Below are 7811 nucleotides of genomic sequence, written 5' to 3'. Positions count from 1 at the left end.
TAAAATATTTACAATCTGGCCCTTTGTAAGATAAAGTTTGCCAGCCCATCCTATGTAACAGTAAAATAAAAACTGTTTCTCTTTGACTACATCTTATAATCAGATCTCCTAGAAGAAAACTTGAAGCCTCTGAATTGAAAACATTAAGAAAGGGATTTAGACAGCAGTGCTCTGTGTTGACCATTATAATGCATCAATGGTTTCTCCTCATTGAGGGTTCTCGCTCTTTCGAAGTTCGCTTTTTTCTAGCATTTACTTTGTTCTGGGATACAGCTACCCTGCTGCCTTAAGGCTGTCCTCTATGCTAGCTGCTCTTCTAACCCTTCACATCAGCTTTTAGAACATGATCTTCCATGACACTCTGATTATTTATAACCTCAAACAGGCATGGTTGGTATGTATTTTACAAACAGAAGAGGGATCAACAAAGGCTTCACGCTGAGAATTGGATATGTCCAAGACCTCTGGTTTATAAAAACAGAATTAGTTTCCTAATTATCAATTTAATACATTTCTCAACTACAAGCTTCAAATTCCTTATATAAATCCTGCACTCTAAGGAATGTGGTTTTATTTTCTAAAGCCTCCCTAAAATTCTAGAACAGTGATTGTTAACTGGTGTCCTGACACACTGATATTCTCCTGTCTCTTGTGAACTGTCACAAGTTTATTGTTACTCATACAAAGTATTTGTGATGAATTTACTTTTTAAAAACGAATTAGAGAAAATGTCAGGTTAGCATTTTGTTGTTGCCGATTCACTTGTGTTCTGATAAGCATCCTGCATGAGAGAGCAAGGTGTCGAGTTGCTGCTGATGTGCAGGGGAGAGGTACAGTCTGTACCAGTGCTATCTGCCACAACCCAGTCAGAGGAGGTAATGTTGACAATACTGCTAAGATTTCTGTCCCTTCGGAGTTTCTGTAAGATTTTTTTTTCCTTTCAACATTTAAAAAACTTGGTCAAAATATGGGATTACCCATTGAAATATGTGCTGGATTTATCATGTCAGAAAAGAGGTTGAAATGCTCCAGAGTCTATCTAGAAGTATATATTTTTTTTCCCCAGATCTCACCTTGACATTTTACATTATTTTACTTTAAGTTATTTAATATAATTCAGACTTTTTAAATCCCTTTTTATATATCAGTGAATTAACTGAGCCATATTACACTGAAAAGTGTAAATAAATAACATAAATAAATGCTGAGTCAAAAAATCTGTCCAGAGGAACAATTGTAGCTAATCTTCACTCTGCCATTTGAATTTGGGAGACTACTTCATTTGTAATGGTAGTTTTTCCTTTTAGAACTAAGTTCTTTCTTTATCCTCATACTTCAATAGCATGCTTGGAATGTGCTAAATTTTCATAAACATTAACACTTAGCTTAAATTATCATTATTGATTTGTCCTCATACTTTGGATTAAGTCTCCAAAGATTTTGGAAGATAAATGGGGAAGCACTCAATGTGACACAGGAGAACAGTGTCACTTCTAGATAAAAAGGGTTATATATAGCTCTTTATATTTAAAAGATGAATATATATTTTTAGGAGGTTGACACATGAATAGGACTTTTTCAAAATTTTGTGTCTTGATTTTGAGGAAGGGGGCAACTAAGTTTTTCTCTCAGAATTAATTTGAATGATGACACTTTACTGTCACTTGGATTCGGTGATTGTGTGTTATTCCTCCACTAGATTGTATGTTCTTTGAAGCCATTGTCTTCTCAATATGCTTAATTTCCTTCAAGTACACTAAAACCTGACTCATCTGGAAAAACACAGGCCAAGCTGAGTTCATGTAAAGTTTAAAATAATATAATTTTTTAAATATGGAGTTAGTTTCTGACCTCAACTAGAGATATAGGTGGACCTGCTTGAGGTATCTTTGTTTTTATGGAAAATGCTTTTATTACATGCCTTTTTTTTTTTTTTTTTTTTTAACTTTCACTGTTCACAGGCCGAACGAAAGGCCTTTTCCTCAAATAGCAACTTTTGGCTATCTTTGTTAAATTAATAGACTTTAAAGGTATAATTCAAATTAATGGTTTAAATTTAATTACAGATTGAAAATGTTTTCTCTTTTGTGACTTAATTTTAAAAGCAGGCCTGACTTAATATGGGACCTGTATAAAACAATTATACTGAACACTTATATTAGACTGAGTATAGCTAATATTTAGCTTGCCTCTTAAAATTATCAGACTGCTATTCAGTTTTAAAAACTACCCATAGTTTATGAACTACTCAGGAAGATTTTCCCTTTTAATTGCTTCTTTGTGTAGTACTCATAAGGGCTGGGGCATTTAGGATAAACTAGAACATTTTCATGTGTTTTATGAATACTTGTATAAACTGAAAGTGTTTTGATTTCCCACAATCCTCCAAAGGACTGTTTATTTATTGATGAGTTGTGTTGATATTTTTGCTGTTACAATTTCAGCAATGGAGTTCAGTGAACGTTTGTCGAGGAGAGCCTACTTCTAAGCACTGGGGGGAAGACAAAGAGTAAGATATGGTCCATGCCCAAAAAAAACTTGTGGTTGGTGGTAAGTTCTCATAAGATTTGCTTCATCTGAGCACACTGGGATTGAGGGAACATCTGAAGGCTGCTGTCTTGGAAATTTTTGAGGAAGTGTTTCTAAAACACTTAAAAATACCTGAGTCATGTCAGTCTGTTTGAATAAAAGAAATCGATATGAAAAGTCTTTTCTTAAAAAATGATTGTCTTATTTTATAGTATAATCCTTTTTAAAAAAACATTTCCGATAGCTGTGTTTTATACATTTCTTTTTATCTGAAGCATCTCTGGTCTTCTGGAAAATGTCCTACATAGTGCTAGCCTTCAAACTATCAAAGTAAATTTTCATTGTAAAATAAATTAATTGTCTTTGTGCCAGCTAGCAACTCTTTATAAGTCTGTAAGATATGAAAAATTACATCTTTATTTTTTTTACATACTTCAAGCATTTTACAAACCAATTAAATAGTTGAGGATAGTGCATTTTGACATGTATAAAATAATTTTTTCAAGTAAGCAATCAGTCTCTACTACCATCAGATCATAGTCATTTTAAAAATATTTTAATACATACATATTAAAGTATGTATGAAAAAATCTAAAACGTTAATAAATATGTTTATCAAATAGCAATGGTCTTGGGGTTTTTTCCAACATAATTAAGGAGTTTTAAAAATATATGAAGGTAAAGCACAGTTACCCAAATACAATGTGATATATTATATTCTCTTATGCATCAGTATTACAGATGTTGATTTGCTTTTAAACTTTAAACGTCGTATTATCTATATGAGAATTTTAAAAGAACAATTAAGTTCTTTTGTGTAAAAATAAATGTTTTACTAGTCTCGGATGCTGAAAAATGCCAATGCAAGTTTTACATGGTAAGAGGTAGGTTCATAATTACAGTATTGAATTTTCTTTAAAAATTATTTTTCAACTTCAATACAAAGTAATTTCATGTAATAACTCAAATGCAGTAGAGCAGGTTTTTAGATTCTTAACAATGGCTAAAGAATAAGTGCCTCATGTAAGAAGAATTACAGGTGTCTGTGTTTTTTGGTTGAAACTTGCTTTCAAAATAGAGTCCAAGTCTGTTCTTTTTTTCCAATGATTAAAATGTAAGATTGGCTTTGGTTGGTTTAGTGGATAAAAGCGTCCAATCACCTTAAAATATAAACCTCAGAAATACAAAATACAAAAGAATATCAGGTCAAGGTCTTAAATAGACAAGAATCTCGTTTAGGTCAAAGACTAAGTAGACACTGCCCCACTGGGTAAACAATAAATTGCATTTGAGAGAGTTTGAACTTTTATCTATTTGTTGTGTCACTAATGCCTGACAATATTTTGTTTGGCTCAAGACAATGGAAAGCAGTTCAAAAACTTCGTGTTTTCCCACTTGAGTTTAATTTATTCAAAGAATACCAAACCTTCTAGGTCCAAGCATTGTTGCTGCCTGTAAATGATACGGATTCAGGATTCACGACCACTTCATGCCTTGTCATCTGATCTGAGTCATTCCCTGCAGGAGGATCATGTGTTGTGTATGAGGACCTTAAAGAGTTTGATGTGAACCTAAGTACCCCTTGATTGTGAGTAAAGAGTTCAAGTTTGCTTATAGCTTGATAGACGGGTAGGATGCCACCTTTGAAGAAGTAGACTTAGATTGCAGTTGAAGCCTAAAGTTTTAAACTATTGTCCAAGCCCCATTAATCGCTGAAAGTGGTAATGGGTACTAAGTTATCGTTCAGCCTAATGTTTCTTTAGAGATGGAGCGGTTACCCATAGCAACTGTTTGGTATACCTCCCATTGTCTTTATTTTTATATAAATTTATTTATTTATTTATTTTGGCTGCGTTGGGTCTTTGTTGCTGCGCATGGGCTTTCTCTGGTTGTGGCGAGTGGGGGCTACTCTTCGTTGTGGTGCACCGGCTTCTCGTTGCGGTGGCTTCTCTTGTTGTGGAGCATGGGCTCTAGGCGCACGGGCTTCAGTAGTTGCAGCATGTGGGCTCAGTAGTTGGGGCTCGCGGGCTCTAGAGTGCAGGCTCAGTAGTTGTGGCACACGGGCTTAGCTGCACCACGGCATGTGGGATCCTCCCGGACCGGGGCTTGAACCCGTGTACCGTGTGTTGGCAGGTGGATTCTTAACCACTGCGCCACCAGGGAAGTCCTCCCATTGTCTTTAGAAAGCTTTTAGCTTCTGCCCATTTATCCCAAGTCACAAAACCCACTTAGGTGGGTTGTGTGTTTCTTAAGAGAAGCTTCCTTGTGAAACAATATGTATATAAGAAGAGTTTGTGATAGAAAATCCCAGCCAGAAAGAGATTGCAACCATGGTTATTTTGGATTTTTATCTCTCCAATAGATAAAGTAGGTGTCTCCAATCACATTTTAGCCCGTGTTCTCCAGCTTCTGATGTTGCTATTACCCCACCCACTCTCTGCCACTTTTTAAGTTCTGGCCTAAATATTTATTCCATTGATCCAAGGTTGGACAAAAATGAATTTAGAAAATCAAGGGGAAGAAGCTACAAAGGCTTAGAAATTAACGCACAAAGCACAAATTTCTTATTCTAAGATGATAACAGATAATTTGACTAATAAAACTTGTTTTCTGTCCTCACTCCAATATGTCATAACCACATTTATTACCTATTAATATATGGCCTGATCTATCCATTCCCACTGCCAAAGAAATATATTTTCTGCATATTCAGAAGCATGTTCTTCATGTTGAACCAGTTGTTGATGTTTTGGTTATTTGGAGGGTTTGTTTATTTGTTTTTAACAGTGTGAAGGATCCTTATTCTGGCCTCATTTGCAGACAGCCATCATTGAGCTCAGGGTAGTTTGAGTAGAAAAAAATCTAATTCCAGCTCTGGTTACTAATTCCTTTCACATCTCCTGAAGGGCCAGCTCACCCCCTTTCAGCTCTCTAGAGGGCCTGTACAAACTGAAATGGAATTCTGATAAGGGTGGAGAGACTCTTGAATTAGCTCTCCTGGAAATTTAGAGTTGAAGTGCGGCCATTTAGATGATGATGAGCCCTGGAATTTTAAGGTCAACAAATCTGGAGCCTGAATGTCATGTGTGGGCAGAGGACATTCTTCATAGCAAATAAAGCAATCAACCAGAAAAATGTAAAGGTAACTGCCGAGAAAGAGAAGCTGTCTGAAATCTTTGCAGTTCTCATCAGGCACAGCTCTGCCTCTCTCTATTTACTTCATGTCTGTGCAATTCCTGTGTTCTTCTTCTTAAGCTAGTTTGAGTGGGTTACTATTCCACAGAATCAGATACCACTAAGGTATAGTGTAATACCTTTTGTGATTTTTAAAGTCTTAAAAAGCTAAGGACCTGAAACTATACTACACACAGTTTGTTCAACGTAACAGAGTATTGGTCTCAAATCAGCATCCATTCTATACATTCGTTGTTAATATGAGGAAGTAGTCTAGAGTGTGACAAGAATATATGCTTAAGAATATCCATCACAGTATTTTTTATCCCGTGTTAAAGAAAAGATTGCCTTGTACATCCATAGTATGGAGTGATTTTATTGGCTGCAAAATACAGGGAGTTTTTAGTAGGAAAAATGGTCATACTATGTCATGGAAAAGAACCTATATCAATTTGTATCTAAAATATGATGGCAACTATATAAAACTATATAGAAAAAAAGATGAGAAGTAATACTTGCCCATGGCTGATAGGATTATGAATGGGTTTTTTTCCTGCTTTTTATAACTTGAACTTTACAAATTACCCCTGCTCCACCAAAATAAAGGTGGAAAAGAAAGGAAATACACCTCCCAAATCTGTACTTAAATTTCTGGTAACTCAGATTCATACTCCCTTAGAATTAAAAAAAATTTTTAACTCAATTGAGCTTTGTGGTAGAGGAATATTTTTAAAATATTCCTGGAAAAACATTTCTTCCTATTTTGTAGAGGCATTTGTGTTTCTTTAATGTGGGTTTGGTACTTGAGGGCTGTAGACTTTAGGAGGGTTCTTTACCAACCTGAATGAGATCAACAAAGCAGCTACAGCTCGGAACACAGTGCTTATCACATACAGTAAGCCCGCAATATTGAGTTGATTAATGTATAAATGCAGCTCTCATATCACTTTTTGTGAATGATACTCAAAGGCATATGGTTAGGCGAACGCTAGTTCAGTGCTTTGCTCACTTGAATGCACATAAGACTCACCTAGGGAACTTGTTAAAATAAAAGTTCTAACTGGGTGTGGGGTGGAGCTTGAGATTCTGCTTTCCTAACGTGTTCCTAGGTAACGCCAGCACTGTTCTGGGAATTGCATTTGTCCCAGTTAAAAAGAGGTGCAGTGATTACCCCAAAATGGAACTCCAACTTGAGGAATTCCATGGTAATTAAATCTTATTATGGAACAGTATTACAAAATGGGAAAACAGTTGTAATACTGTAGCTTAAATCCTTGGATTTTAGCTCCCAGATATATTGGAGTACAGTCATGCCGTATTTCATAACTAAATACCATTGTGCAAAGATTGTTAACTATTTGTAACGGCAAAGCCAGTAACTATGTTAACTAAGTTCATATTAAGTTGTAGTCATGGTATATTTGGGAAAAGCCAGAACATTAAAATTGATTTTTAAATAAGGATAGTTATATTCAGATGCACAACATGAGAAAACGGTGCCAATTTGGGGTGAAGACTGAGAAATTTTCAGATTATCATTTTCAGATAATTTTTTAAGTTATCATTTTTTCATACTTGAACTATTTTTCTGGGTGTATCATTAAGTTGGGCAATACTAAAGTTGGTTGCTTTCCAATAGCTCTAAGAGAAAGAAACCTACTGGAAAATTACAAGTGGAATCCTGTTAAAACATGCCTGAGTGAGATTTAAAACTTGGCCTTTGCTCAAAGGAAATCTTGCTGTAGTAGCCAGGAAATTTTCCTAAAGCAACTTCCGTGACTCTTTATTTAATCCTTATCAAACAATTACGTTGACCTCTGCAAAAATTTCTTTTTCCTTGGAATCCATCATTTTTAGGGACAACGTTCTGGAATTACATTTATCTAGGTTCTACATTGCAACAACAACAAAAAATTCACATTTTATTTGTTGCCAACACCAGTTTTCTTGCTCCAATGGCTTTTCCCCAGCCACCGGGGAATCACAATGTTTATAAATTGGAGAATCAAAATTCAGATAAGTAAGGAGGGTTCAGTCTACAAAATGCCAAAGCTACTGTTCAATTGATCAGACTAGTCAAACTGTCAGACATTGTATAGACCCAAAAG

Source organism: Aethalodelphis obliquidens, unplaced genomic scaffold (assembly GCF_003676395.1).
Source record: "Aethalodelphis obliquidens isolate GAN/ISIS:26980383/991018 unplaced genomic scaffold, ASM367639v1 scaffold3, whole genome shotgun sequence".
In the NCBI taxonomy this organism is placed as follows: domain Eukaryota; kingdom Metazoa; phylum Chordata; class Mammalia; order Artiodactyla; family Delphinidae; genus Aethalodelphis; species Aethalodelphis obliquidens.
This window is presented reverse-complemented; position numbering follows the sequence as displayed.